At 32.6% G+C, this 16628-nt stretch overlaps 1 protein-coding gene across 1 annotated transcript in view; it reads right to left on the bottom strand.

The window, feature by feature from the left end:
- LOC128155341 (protocadherin-9-like) overlaps window positions 1-11272 on the bottom strand; it is a 42789-nt gene extending 31517 nt beyond the window's left edge. The window contains exon 1 of the mRNA XM_052816998.1: window positions 11117-11272. The gene's annotated coding sequence lies outside the window, so the exon portion shown is untranslated. The remainder of the gene's footprint in view (window positions 1-11116) is intronic.
- Window positions 11273-16628: the final 5356 nt, after the last annotated feature.

The raw sequence follows: 16628 nt of genomic DNA, 5'->3' as shown, positions 1-16628 counted from the left end.
AACTCTATAAAAACAATGAAATAGAAATACCTTCATCATCCATTTACCAGAGTGAACCTTGACTAACTTTCTCCACTGTAGACTGCCTATGAAGACCAATTAGTGTATCTGATTACCTGATAATGGTAAATATTTAGTGTGACAAAAGATATGTGTAAAATTGTTTGACCTCCCCCCACTGTTCACAAAGCTAGGGCTGGGACTATTGGTAACCCTATCGTAACACCCTGATTCAGGGTGTCGGTGGAGGGCACTGTAAAATATCGCTGGCCCGTCTCCCTCATGACGGATGGGTTACAGAGTGGCGTGTATCCCATGGAACACCACTGTCATGTCGTGACTATTTGGCCGAATCATACGGCAATTCTTAATTCTTACCTGAAACCTATCCGTGGAGAAACCACAATGACACATGCAGGATACCATATACCTACACCTTGCTCCTATACGCTATAATTAAATGAAAGATTGGAGATTCTGAACAATAAAAATTAGAATATGAAATGGAGAGACCTGAATATGATGCGGCTGATGAGAATAGCTAAGATTCCCCGTAAATGACATTTCCCCTTATCCCCCGCCATAAAACTGTCAGCCCTATTGCTTAATAAGAAAGAAGAAGAGTGCAAGAGCAGTCCAAAAACGTACTATAAATAGAAAAAAGAGCCAAGGATTTTTCATTGGCTTCAAAACGCTTGTTTAAGGAGTAAATTACCTGTATTTATTCTATGTACATAATTAGTGAAAGAATCCTATTAGATGTTATGGAAGGAACAGTGCAGACAATTTTTTTAAAGAAAAATTCAAGCTAGGTATATTTTTTCATCAGTCCAGAATATCAGAATTGTGTGCTCTTCCAAAAATTGTGATTTGATTATTCTAATACATGTATGTAGAACATTCTTGACATAAAAGAGATGCAGAAAATTCATTAAATGTATCGATACTGTGGATTGAACTCCAATCCATCACCATGATTGATACCAATGTTTTGGAGCCTGTTCATGTCTGAATTTTTTCAAAAAAAGCTAGTGATAAGGATCTTCTAGATACTGAATAAATTTATGGAAATCATAAAATACACAAGTTGTTCATCTGGAACTTATAATAAAAAATTTATCACACCTGAAATCTTGTTTTGCTCCATTAAAATGAGAATAAATGCACAAAAAGGGGACTTTGGGAAAATAATTATTGATGCCGAAAAAAATCATTAACATAGATAACTGTATAATGATGGCGCATAATACATCAAAGAACAATTAACCGTAAATATATAGTCATTTATAAGATAATATTTTTCTTTATAGATTTTTTTTATCATAATGAGACTGCGCTACCAAATAGGTGCACCTGATAATTTTCAAAGAGTAAACCATCTTTTTTCCTTTCATCAAATTCAGCTGATACCCTGACTTAACTATGAAATCTAATAATTAAATTAATTTTCTTTTTCGTAATTTAAACATCCTCTAACATATAAAGAGCATCACTCGATCAAATTCAAACCAAACACATTGTCATAAATATGAATTTCATAGATGAATCAAATTGCAGTTCATAAATATTTCTTTTGTTTTCCTATAAAGGCAATCAATCAAAGGGAAATCGAAGACACAGAACTCCAAAGCCACCAGGAAGGTGTGTTTTACTGCCATGCAAATGAGAGGGATGATTCATAAGACATTCTCTGTTTTTGTAGATTCGGTTTCCAACTGACACTTCTAAATGTATTTTTCCTTGACAGTGATTTAAATCAAGTACTTTTGGCTTTAGTTTTGTTTCTCAATTCATGCAAATTTGGAAGAATAAAATTAACTACCCTTTTTGTTTTATCATGAAATACCATCTTGACAAAATAAAATTACTTCAGGTACAATAAACGGTACATATATGTCAAACTTTTCTTGCAGAAGATAAGTTTTCAATGAGGGATAAAGAGATACCTTTGGTGAACTTGATGTGCATAAAAGTTTTGAATTCTATACACTTTAGTAGTCTTTACTCTTTAAATAATTTCTGTGTTGAACTGCAATCCTTTTTCCTCTAGCCTCCAAATTTCAGTCAAAAGTCATTCAACCTTCCATTCATCTTCAGGAAAAAATTTCATTGCAGTTTTTCTAATAGCATATGAATGCATATTGACAATCAACAAAACACACACAACCATAATTTCTCCAAATCAGATCTTCCCACAACATTAAAATCCCCCCATACATGGAAATAAAACAGAAATAAAACCAGACCCAGAGGTTCCAAGTCCACAGTTCAAGCCACCAGGAATAGTGGGAACAAATTTGTGCATTGAAATTTTGTAGCACCAGATCAATGCTAGCAGATACATCACCATAAAACTGTCAATACTACAGAAATGAGCCGAATTTGAGTAGAATTGGTGCTTTTACAGCAATGATAATAAATACCATGATTTGTAGAACTTTGAGTTATGAATTTCTTCCCTTAAGAGTGCCAAATCATTGATTTCTTTTTCTTCCAAGTTAAACATTTTTTTTTAGAATACTTTACATGTGATTATATCAATATATAATGTACCTTAACTGATATAAAAATAAACAGTTCAAAAGCAAAATAAAATAGTCCAGATTTCAATGGTTATATGTGAATATACCAGACCTCAATTTGAATACTTCTGATAACTAACAGACTAGAGCAAATCTCTCTGCATAGAAAATCCGCAACACTGCAAAGTTTATGACCATAATTTTTCAAATGATCAAAAGTTAATTGAGGTTTTTATTCATTTAATCTTTTTGAGAGATCACTAAATTAAACTTTTACACACAGAGAAGTGTCGACTTAATCATGTGGTTGGTCAACCATTGGAAAAGTGTGGCGACAAAATATCCCGATGATTTTTATCACAGAAGATGATTGCACCATTATACCAACAATTTGTCTGTGAAATTTGGTGACATTTTTCTCAATGGAATTTTTACATTTCACCTTTGCACCAAGAACAAATATCTCAATTCAATCCCATCAATTTTTTTTTCTAAATTTACGTTTTTAAAAGTCAAAATGACACATTCTAACTGTGTTAAAAAGCGGAGATAGGATGGGTGACCAATACCCCATTAGGTTTTAAGACGGTATCACAGAAGTCGCACACTGTCCCCCTTTTATCAGACTGACTCGATCTCTTTCGGCCACCAAGCTGTTCCCAATGATTCATATAAAACAAAATCACATGTGTGATTTTTCATGTTTCCTTCAAGGTCACATTTCTTTGTGCAAAATTTGAAAACTTTTCAAACAAAAAATACCCCCACCCCCTCTCTGAACACCTCCTAATGGAAATGGAATTATTTTCTTTGATGTTTACATTTTTATATAGGTAATCCTTTTACAAATGTTCATTTAAAAAGAAAACACTTTCAGTTTAGCTACTAATGAGCAAATATCAACCTGACCTTCTTTCATGTTTACATTTGAAAATAACACCAGTAGTATTTGAATTAAAAATTACGCAGTTAAGTGGGTAAACCGTGACTTTATATTTGTTGTATGAGAGAGGTAAATAACATTGGCCAAATCTACTTATTCTATTTGTGCTACTGGTTACTCAGTTTTGAAAATTTTTTAGAAACAAATATTGAAATAGCTTCTTTTTCATACTCTAGATTAAGTCTTAAATTGACCGGTCAACAAGAGAGCAAACCATATTAGTTTTATTTCAGAATGTTAAAATCTTGCAAATTTATGGAAAAGCAGTTTGTTTGAACTAATAGTTCACAGCTTTTGATTGGAGCAAAATAGCCGGGGAATCCTCAAACCTACGATCAAGCCTACTGACCATCACAAATTAAAATCAACCAAAACAAACTTCATAATATACTGGTCACTCAAGTTTTAAATCATCAGAAAAAGAGAGGAAAAGCTTACCCTGAATAATCCACCAAGCTGAACTCCATATTGGGGCGCTATTGATGACAATAAAGTAAAGCCGGGGACCAATGGAGCTTGGTTTTATCAGGGGTGCCTCTATCTCGCTCTCTCATCACATTTCCAGTGTGTATGGTGACAAGCCACCACACTTCAATTGATACATTAATTCTTAACAAATAATGCTTTTAGGGATAAATATTAAATTTGTTTTATTGGATATTATATTAGCTGGTTTTATAAAATTATTAAGAACTTTCAAAAGGGGAGATAACAGTCTCAAAACACAAGCATCATTTAATTTTTACTGGTCAAATCAATGCAGCTACAGTACATTAAAGGAAAATCAAATGCTTAATTTGGTTATAAGATTTTCTGCAAAGCCACAATTTTCCCTTCTGAATATCAATTACGGGGATAAAAGTTACACAAATTCATTTCTACAAAGTACCTCTTGGATGGCAAAAAAGCAAAAGCAACATTTTACCTACTTGCAGATCAAATTTAGTTATTAATTACAATCAATAATAATTTGATAGTTTCCTTGGGAATGAGAGCAATGTTCTTGTTATACACTCATTTCAAAGATATTTTTCCTGTGTGCATCATTGATTGATGAAAAAAAATGTGCTAATTATGAAAATAAATGCAGGCTTGATGGTTTCTGTCTGAAAGCTGATCTTCGGAAGAACAGGAAGAAGTAACAGATCCATGAGACATAGTTCAGGTCGCCATTATCAAAGACACGTAGATTAAATGCTTTGGTGTTTAATATCTATTTAATGATGTCGATTCGTCAACGTTATCCTCGCCTCATCCCTTGCAAGGTTGTACTTGCGAGAAATGAATTTTTTCCCCTGCAACTTTGACATTTTCCATTTTTCAATCATTTGAATCCTGTACCAATAACCTGAATTATTCATGGAGGACTTTGTTTAATGGGGGTGGCAAAACGATATTTTGTTTAGGGCAGTGCGGTTTGTTATGGACATGTAAGTATGGCGAGATGAAATCCTAGAACAGAATGAAAATCAGGGTAGGACTAAAACACAATGGCCGACAAAAAACTCCTGGGGATTTACATCTCTATAAATCAACAACACCAACGCATTCACTTTTGTTTCTGTGGCTAGATACTATATCACATCTAGCTAAAATTACACCACAATGACTTTGACAAAATTATTCCAGAGTATGTCATATCTTAATAGGCTTACATGAAGACAAAATTTTACGTGCTTATGATTTACAGCAAGCTGACAAACTAGAGGTTGACGATAGGACAAAGTTCTAACAGAAGACGCACACACATTTGTACCACATGGTATATAATGGCCAAATGGGTGTTGTATGTTTTATTTTTAATGACGTTCTGCTTTTCATAATAAGGCTTTTTATTTTCCAGCTGTTCATAAAAAAGCAACTATCCATTATATGTAGTCTAGAAGGTTTACTGTTAGAATCAAAATCTAACAAGATATCTATCTTGTGTGTTAGAATGTACATCAAGCTAATTTTGTGGCCATAAATTGCTTTTTAATAGTTATTTGTAAATTCAAGCAGCACAAAACCCTTATTAGGAAATACAAAAGTATAGATGCAGGTTGAATGAAGTTTGGAAATCTAAAACAACAGATTCCATATTAAATTTAACTTATAAAATAAAATTAAATTTAAACATTTATTCATCTTCAATTACCGTATTTTTCCTTCCTATAGTCTATGAATAATTTTGATATCAGGAAAGCTACATCCTGTCCGAGGTTAACAGCTAAACTGCATAAAAAAATTGCATCATCAATAGGAGTCCCCCATTTACAATTCCTCATATACTGTATGACCTTTTTTTCACATTTAAATAAGAAGACTTTATCAAAATGATTTAATTTCTTATTGCAGTAAAAAAGAAGATTGAGAGAAATGAAACTGACTTGATAAGGGTATGAGTATTATCTATATGTATGCATGATCTGGAGGTAAGACCACATCAGTTAGGTCTCCTTATAATTTATGTTGTTGTTTATAATTTGATGCATATTTAAAGCAGTCAACAAGTAGATAACAAAAATATCTGAATTAATTCTACATAAATATTATCTATCCTTTATCTGTAGATGAGATAGCAAAATATTACAAGCAGAAAATGAAATTAAAAAATCAATTTCTCACACTATTAAAGACCCAGAGTCTTTATCATAGAACATTTTTTCCATATGGTGTAGATGTTTTCAAACAACTTGAAATTTGATGATTCTGGTGTTGTAAGGCATAATCCTCTATGATCTTATCTCCAAAGGAACTTAGATTAACAGACAAATTCAATTATGAAAATATATCTCCTACTGTCAAGATTACATCAAAGACTTTTAAAGGACACACATTTGAATCAAGCTGGATACAGCAGTGCTAATAAATCATTTCTTTATGAAGTTCATTTAAATATCAAATTTCACGAACTATAGAATTTGAAATAAAAAATTGCATATGGAGAAAAATTTATGCATACAATCAAAACCAAACTTCCTATAATTGAAATAAATTGAAATAATCAAGTTTTACATCCTAAGTAATTGGGGAAAAAAGCAACCCAAACACAAACAAATGAACAACTTGAACGCATTAAATGTCAAAATTAATCAATAGGAATAAGTGCCATTAAATTGTAAACATATCCCCTGTATCTTCATAGAGGTAACTTCTATTAAAAGTTTGTCAAAACCCAATTGAGCATAAAAATAGCCTTCTGCACCCCGAATCACGGGTCTGTCTGACTAACCTAGCAGAAGATATTAGATCTTTATCATCTGCTCCTATTCAACATACGATTTGTCAATTTCATTAAATGACAGTGCCACCCAAATTAAAAATTTTTAAATTCAAGCTTAATTTGAAGGTAGAAGTAGCATTTGGAACTAAGCAGAGGAAGCGAGGGCTTATTTCACTGTCATATATGGCCATGAACAATAATAGGGTCACACTCTTCTTGGCGGCCGCATGTAATATTAACTGGCCATAAAACTCACATAAATACCAGATACTGCCCTTTTGCCCACAGAGTCGAACAGGTGGTCAAGTTTAAGGTAAAAATGATCTTGGAAAGATTACTACAGGAAACTATAGAATTTCTAAAACATCAATGGTGACCATTTGCCTTGAGAGAAAAGACCAAGAAGTCTTAGAATTGTTCAGAATCCCTCATCTTTACTCCTATGATTAAGTCATTACAGTCTAGAGTTTCATTTTAAGTTTATTGTTATTATAGTAATAATCTCATTGTACATGTCACTCTTGCTGAATATGAAGAACTATTTGATAATGAGTTAAAATCATAATCATGCATTGACTCATAAAATATAACTGACCCCAAAACACTACCTGAACATTGAAATGCAAAATACAAAACTGTCATCTTGTACAATTAGAAGAGACCACAACCACGTACGTATTACTTGGACTTGAAAATTATCAATGAAACTAAATTTTGATAACTTTTTGTTGAAGGGGAGCAGTGTGCTTTTAAATGAAAAGGTGCAATATCATTAAACAGCAAAACAGCATGGAGAGAGAGAGAGAGAGAGAGAGAGAGAGAGAGAGAGAGAGTATCTCATCCTGTCATTGCATGATCTTATTGATTCTTTCAATGTCTCAAAAAGGGAAGAAGATGAAGAATAAGCAACAAAGATGTGATGTTTTAATCCTCAACTAACATGCTGCTGTGTTCTTAATTTGCCAAGAGCTCCTGCAGGAATCTTATTAACGGCATTGCATCATCATTACATAGCAGGAAGTTTTGTCAGGTTAATCTTGAATGATTGGTTTCAGAATGAAAATTCAGACACCTGGGGACTACAGCAACCGTGGGGAAAAAACGTGTTTTTTTGTTTTTAAAAAATCCTGATCAGTTTCGTCCATGAATCAATAGCAACAAATTCCAAAGAAATGTGATAAAAAAAAAATGAAGACACCCCCCATCCTTCCCTTTTTCTCATTTAATCATGCATCTGATTCTTGCAAAGATATTGGAGAAAATAACATAGGTAATCACAGATTACAAAGCTCACCGAGACGAGACATCACCCTTATGAGACTTCACCTTATGAGACCACCTTTATCATATTAAATGAAAATCATACTTTATGATCTTCGATATTCATGGATTCTGTTTTGACACAATATCATATATCATCTGTTAAAAAATTGTATGATAATCATATGTTCCTATGTTAATCAATACAATAATATAAAATTAAATATTGCATCCTATCATATTTACAACATTTATGATACATATATCATATAATACAATAAAATACCATAATAAACAATGATTAGATATAATATTGTAAGGTATAATATAACATTGTATTATGTTATTAGTTATTGTATTTGATCAAATAATACAATATCATAATATATAAAACAATATAGTATTATATTACAATATTATATTACATAATACATCATAACATTGAAACATATGATATTAGATTGTATAATATATAGTATGATATTGTATGATACTGTATCATTTTTGATACATAATATGATATTGTATCATATGATACAATATAATTTGATACAACATTGTATCATATCAAATGATACAATATTATGTGATAATTAAAAGTAAAATATTATATAATTATACAATATTATATTATACATATTGTATCATATGATACAATTATATATTTTACAATATTATACAATACAATTTCATATGATGTGATAATATATCATATAATAAACCAATATCATATTATACAATATCGTATGATACGATATTATATAATATTACAGTATCATATTATATAATTTCATGTGATATAATTCTATATTACAAAAACTAATATCCTATAATTTTATAATACATTATCGTATGATACAATATTATAGAATATACAATATTGTATCATAAGATACAATATTATATTTTGAAATATCTTATGTAATAGTATCATGTGATAAAATAATAAATTAATTAATTCAATACAAAATTATACAATATTGTATCATAATATACAATACTATACATAACGATATCATGAGACAATATCATAACATAAAATATAAAAAAAAATTGATACAATATCATATTGTATCATAAAACTTTTTATAATATTACATATGATATTATATTGTATCATATTAAACAAAAATGTTTCATACCATACAATACTATATCATAGGAATCATGTTATATCATTTATCAACAAACACATCTATCTTTCGATCTGGTTTGAGTGAGGTAGGAAATTTCATAAGCATCCTTGATAACGGAGATCAGGCTCTGCATCTGAAGCAACCTCTGAGTTTCATTTATAATAAAGTTAAATCAACTATGCAAGCTATCATCTATAAAACATGTGACCTGTTCCAAAAAAACTAAATTTCATCCAGCATCCGAAACCTATGGCTCAGATTCAGCATTCAAGCCTGTCAGGTGCATCAGTATACATAAGACGCATCTCCATGCAAGTTTGGTGAAGTTCAGACCAGTGATAACTAAGATATCATCATCAGAGGGCACTAGCAATTAACACCTTAACCTGCTCCAGCATCCGCAACCTATGGCTCAGATTCAACATCCATGCCTGTCAGGTGCATCTGTATCATAAGACACACCATCCATTCAAGTTTGGTGAAGTTAGGACCTGTAATAACTAAGATATATTTTTTAGCATCCTTGATAATTGAGATCAAGCTCTGCATCTGAAGCTTTCTCTGTGATTCATTCCTATTACAGTTTAATCAACTATGCAAGTTTGAAATAGTACTATTATCTATTAAACATGTGACCTGTTCCAAAAAACTTAACCATATCCAGCATCTGAAACCTATGGCTCAGACTCAGCATTCAAGCCTGTGAGGTGCATCAGTATCATAAGATGGACCATCCATGGAAGTTTGGTGAAGTTAGGACAAGTAATAACTAAGATATAATCATCAGAGGGCACCTGTTTCAAATACTTTAACCAGCTCTAAAAACCTTAACCCCCTCCAGCATCCGAAACCTATGGCTCAGATTCACCATTCAAGCCTGTCAGGTGCATCAGTATCATAAGACACACCATCCATTCAAGTTTGGTGAAGTTAGGACCTGTAATAACTAAGATATATTTTTTAGCATCCTTGATAATCGAGATCAAGCTCTGCATCTGAAGCTTTCTCTGTGATTCATTCCTATTACAGTTTAATCAACTATGCAAGTTTGAAATAGTACTATTATCTATTAAACATGTGACCTGTTCCAAAAAACTTAACCATATCCAGCATCTGAAACCTATGGCTCAGACTCAGCATTCAAGCCTGTGAGGTGCATCAGTATCATAAGATGGACCATCCATGGAAGTTTGGTGCAGTTAGGACAAGTAATAACTAAGATATAATCATCAGAGGGCACCTGTTTCAACTACTTTAACCAGCTATAAAACCTTAACCCCCTCCAGCATCCGAAACCTATGGCTCAGATTCACCATTCAAGCCTGTCAAGTGCATCAGTATCATAAGACGCACCATCCATGGAAGTCTGGTGAAGTTAGGACAAGTAGTAACTAAGATATAATCATCAGAGGGAACCTGCAACAAAAATTTTAACCAGCTCTAAACATCTTAACCTCCTTCAGCATCTGTAACCTATAGCTCAGATTCAGCACTTAAGCCTGCCTGGTGCATCAGTATCATAAGACACACCATCCATGCAAGTTTGGTGAAGTACGGACCTGCAGTAACTTAGATATTGCTATCAAAGGGCACCTGCAACAAAAACTTTAACCTGGTCCTACAACCTTAACCTCCTCCAGCATCTGAAATTTAGGACTAAGATTCAGCATCCAAGTCTTTCAAGTCCATAAGTAGGTCCAGAGGCATCATCCATGCAAGTTTGGTGAAGATAGGACAAGTAATAGCTTAGATACAGGACCTGCAACAAAAACTTTAACCAGGTCCGGACGCCGACGCCGACGCCGACACCGACGCCGACGCCGACGCCGAGGGTATAGCATAAGCTCCCCCTGACTTCGTCTCGGTGAGCTAAAAATGGTTGGTTATCATTAAGGTTCAAGTAAAATTTGAGGTTTGGATTTAGTTTCTACTGGTATTTCGATTGTTTCTATAATGATCTAAGTCTAAGTCGTAAGCAGTTAACAATGATTTCTAAAATTTTGGATCATTTCTTCAAATTCTTTTAGAGGCATCAAACAAAAATACATACCAGTAAGATGAGAAAGAAATGGCTGCTTCTGCAATATCCACAGTTTCTCTTGTGTGGTTGCTACCAAATTCACATGGTTGGGCCAAACATGGTCCACTTCTTTTGCACCTGAAATTAAGACAGCAATGCAGATCAAACCATCCAATTAACTTTCTAAATCACAATTTTGGTCAGCTTAATAGCAGGGTATGGACAAACGAGAATCGGCATTTCAAACTTACCAACAAATTGCCAGTGTATCAAATTCTAAAGCACAATGCAAGACACTAAATACTTAATAGCTGTAAGGTGAAAGTCTGCCTGCTTTCAATGCTATGGAAGAATTTTTTTTTTTAGGATATAATACAGATGCAAGATTTAGTATTCAGTTTCAATTTCATTTGGTTTAATGAAGGGTTTTTTGAACATAGAAAACATCTGCAATGTGATACATTTTGACAAATCATTGTTTATTATTCAAATGCTCACCCAAATGCAAGCCAAGGTTTTTGCCAATTGAAACTTTTATCATGAAATGGGCACCCAAAGTGTAATAGATTTGTAATGGTAATTGCACAAACTGAGTAGATATTCCTTATTAAATATCTGTCAATTCTTTTTCCCACCTTGAGAAAAGGAAACAAATTTCAACAAAGAAAAATACTTTATCACTGTATCTAATTTAATCACAGATACATAAAGAAATGTTGAAATCTCTCTAGATGAACTGAAATTCAATTAGTTATAAGAACTTCTCTATGCTTGAACCTTCATATGGGCACAAAAAATTACAACAATGCATCTGTTCTCCAACTTCCTGCAGACAAGAGGCCTTTCTTCAGAGAACAACTTCCTAAGCCCAGCACCTGCCTTCTACAAAACATGATTTAGATTCAGTCATTCTTATCGCAAAAACTTCAATAACAACAGCTTATTTCTTGCACACTTCATTAGTAATCAAATTTGCTTGAGCTTTAATGAATGTTACAGACATCGATTTCCGATTCATCACTTGTCCAGTCTGACCACTGACTGTTTGTTTCAGATGAAGAAGCTAATCTTTTGATTGTTTGTGACAAATCTTCAATAAGTTTTCCTTATTAGAATCCAAATCAAAAGACTGACTTTGTGCCTCACTTCAAGCACTTGCATTAGATTGTAACATTAATACAAAGAAAATAGTAATCAAAATATAAAATGTTTGCCCACTTGCAAAATTGGTTGCTGTCAAAAAAAGAAATTGACAAATGGTGATACTTGAGGTTTGTTTCTTTATTCTCTACCCAACAAGATTTCCATCTACTGTAGGGAAAAAAATGACCTACAAAATATGAAACAAAAAACATTTTATGAAAAAAAAGACATCAATATTCTATCTTTAGAATTTTCAAAGACAGAACACTGGTACATACATATACAATCATTTCAAGATCAAAGAAAAAGTGCGTCAAAAGACAGACACTTTATAAAAAATTCTTTGATAATGTATTTCAATGTCTTTAAAGACCATTGGTAGTTTGTTTTACAAGAAACATATTACATTATCATCCTTTTGATTCCTCCGAAGACTTTAAATGTGTTCTGTAACATGATGACGGTATCTGTGTATGCTATCTGGGGTGGGCCAGGGGTGACAATGTGCTGGGGCTCTGGGTTTATCGCCCACGGCATGCAACACTGACATTAACTGCAAACAAAACCTGTACCCAGAAACGTATCAACCTATTTCAATATTTCCACCAAACTCTCACGCTACACTGCAGGGATGTTATTTGCTATCTCTGTATTATTCTACCATATGGCAAGCAAAGATTATATAATAACATCCAAAATTTTAGAAAATTTTTAAGATTCATTTAATTCCACATTTAAAATTTCCACCATGTGAAATTGATTTTTGTGCTCTTGCAAACACTTTTCCAATTCTTGCAGGATAAATTTTGAACACTGTCTTAAAGGGACTTGGACACAATTTGACTTAAAATTCAAATTCTATTTTTCCATTTTCAATGTTTATATTGATCAATATAGAAGTTTATAATGTCAAAATTGGAAACTCAAATATCAAGTTATAAGCAAGATACAGAGTTTATTATTCTTTGTTTTGTAAACAAAGCCTGAATATTGTCAATTTTTACATATTCGTTGTATTTGTGTAAATTTCAATCAAATGTAACTTTATTTTGCTGATAATAGTATTTAAGAAGATATTGAATTAGTTTAAATTGTTTTTTACATGTCATTTTGTCTAAGAAATTGTAATTCTTTACATTACATTATTTGTAAACAACCATAAGACTCGAGCTCTCTTTACATAACTATCAATTCTTACCTCTGTACCTCGCTTGTAACTTGATTTTAACATTTAATATTTTGGTCAATCATTTAAAATGCATCAATAAACCATTTTATAGATAAAAATAAAAATAATTTTTTTTTATCTCAAATCGTGTCCAAGTCCCTTTAATTAATTTCTGCATTCAATTTTTTTCAAATATGTGTACATGTACTGCATTTTTAACATGAATTATGAAACGTACATTAATTTACAATGTTCAGTGATAAAGATTTTTTTTCTTCAAATATTAAATTGGAGAAAGAAGAGGAAAGCATGCATTGGTGTACATGTATCATAAAATAAAGTGCAGTATCCCAGACTGCTGGTACCTTAAACTAAAAAAAAATACAGTAATTGGTGACTTTATTGTTGATTTTCTGAATTTACATGAAAAATTCATCATAAACAATCATTTATGGTACATGGACTTAGAAGACAGTCCTGCCTTCAGACTCTGATTTTTTCTCTTAAATGAAAAGTACAACTTTAAATGTGATTAATGAAGCCTCAAGATTTTTAATGAAGTCTGTATCTTTCCGACTGTCAGCTCACTTTTTAAATGTCAAGAAAAGGTGCTCATTGAGGTAAATGACTACTGCTCGGAAGGCCAGGGTCCTAATTCTTATTACAAATTGAGAGAATTTGTCTTTGTAAATCTAAAATTGACTTTGACATATCAATTAGCCTTCCATTTGGTCTGTGAACTTGGAAAAAGAGTCATTTAATGTAATTGAAATTTCGAACAAAAACTTTTCAGTACACAACTGTTCAATACAGATCTGGACAAAGCCAAGCGGTAGCCAGCCAGTCCAGAAGTAGCCCCACCAAACAGAAGGGGCTCGGTAGACCGGTGATTAAGTCCGAACCTTTCGAAAAAAAAAAGATAAAAATCTTTGTGTCATTAAGAGGGCTACCTTGAAATCAAAAGGAAAAAAAACCTGCCACACATGCATGTCAAGTTTCTTAGCCGGGGTTTAAGACATGCCGAGAATTACTCTCAAAGACAGGTAATACGAGGGTTTATTAAATGATAAGAATCTAATATCATTGAACGACTTTCATAAATAGTACATGGGCTTTACATAATTCTCAAAGGACTTGATTTTGACACTGATATACCTCAGAAATATCTCTCAATTCTAATTCAATATCCTATTCACCCACTGTTTTTTCAAATTAACAGGTAAACATCAAGTCAATAAATTTGTTCTTAAATCCCTTGTTACATCAATATTTCACTTCAAAATTCTAATGTAAGTACGTAAGCAAACTAAATACATCCGAGAACAAATACCAGCTGGCTGGATGAGCATGTTCGAGGTAGTTTATGATAAATCTGAAACAAATATGATCTAAATTTTCTAAAGAAAGACGTCTACTGGCTCTATCTTGAAGACTGGAAAACTGATTTATGAAAAACGCAAGACAGAAAAACATAGAGATCGGTTTTAACACACTACTGTCAATCTCGTATCCAGACCCCTGGGGTTTTAAGCACCTCGTGGCATGAGTGCACGTCCTCATCTTTGACTCTAGTAATGAAAATCACAGCCTTTCCTGAATGGAGGGCTATAATCGAGGTCCCAATGTGAACTGACCCAGGCAAAAGGGGGGCGGATACCTCCCAGCAGGGGTAGGGGTATTTAAGGCTTCACCAAAAGTACCCTATCTTTAAGATTAGAAACTTGATCAAAGGGGGCCACAATGGGGTGTTTCTTAAAGATTTTGTTCATTAACGTAACTGCTTTTTCCCAACTATGAACATTGAACACTTTAACTATTCAGGTGATATGCATTTCAAATCAGCTAATCTCCATGCTTTTGTCATGTTGACTCTTATATATGTCTTGCTCTTTTTGATGTTTCCATGTTTCATCTTTGAAAGTCACCTTTTCTAATTTTTTTTTATCAAACACCCTGAACCTTGCTAGATGACAATGAATGGGTAATGAGGTAATTCCATCTTCATGTTCACGCCCTCCGCGACAGCTCTCTGAGACCATAATCGATGAGTCCTCCGTCCAATAGAATGTTTCCTAAAATTTAAATTTGAGAGAAAAAATCAACTGTGTTCAGGATAATGAAAAGCATTTAATATCACTCTTTTAATTTTCCATCAATCTTTGCCAAAATTTCAATCCAGATGCTCATTTATTTGGTAGATTAACCAGTACATCAATTTTAATTTAAAAAAAAAAAGTATTTCTGATTTTTTTTCATGAAAATTAATTCTTCAAGGAAATTCATACAACAATTAAAATATATTTCAATATGGGAACTTGTGCATGAATATTATTTTGTTTTATTTTGTACGTACATTATGAGGAATCAAAAGGTGAAGTTATGAATATATTCAGTAGATCACTATCAACTTCCATGAAAAATAGTTCCGGGGGCGTGTAGACCTCATTATAAGGCTGTTTCCGAGCTTTTGTTTCTTATCTAACGCACAGATGTGCCTGGCCGCCACATCCTATAGAAAGTTCATTATTCTAAATAAGCTGGACATATGCCCAGATTTTAAAAGCCATATCAAATTCATATAGATTTTATACTTTTTTAAAATGTGGGATATGTATTTTTTATGTGTTTTGTATGTTTTTTGGTGGACATTAATGACATACACCTGAGATTGTGATTGGTCCTAAGGCTGGTACAAGACTGGGTGTACTCAACTGACATTTCGTTTGTTGGGATTTTATTGTTTTATTCAAGCGACCGTAGATAATATTACAGTCATGCACTGTCATTTTATATCTGAAATCAGAAGTGATTTCAAGCCTAATTTGCTATTAAATTCACTAGTGCTTAACACTCCTTATAAAAAATTTCTAACAAACTGTAAACTTAGAAAGGTAACATCAAGTAAATGCACGTTTTTTCAATTTTGACTTACGGCGTTATTCTTAGATCATCACTTTCAGTATCTATTTCCAATACCCAAGGCAAATTTGAATACTGATGAGATGTCCAAAGAAACAAACAGATTTTGACTATAGCAATATAACCCTTTGTAAGTTCATTCTAAAATTGACAAATCTGTCAAATTAAAACAGATATGAAATTCCTAAAACTTAGTAATAAAAGTTATCAATAACCAAATCAAATCTTGTGTCACTTTTTCTTTTCATCTTTATTCATTCATTTGCTTTTAAACATTCAAAGCACTTAGGAATAGAAATATCTTATTAAATC

Source organism: Crassostrea angulata, chromosome 7 (assembly GCF_025612915.1).
Source record: "Crassostrea angulata isolate pt1a10 chromosome 7, ASM2561291v2, whole genome shotgun sequence".
NCBI lineage: Eukaryota > Metazoa > Mollusca > Bivalvia > Ostreida > Ostreidae > Magallana > Magallana angulata.
Note: the sequence above shows the minus strand (reverse complement) of the source record. Positions and strands in the feature narration are given on the sequence as shown.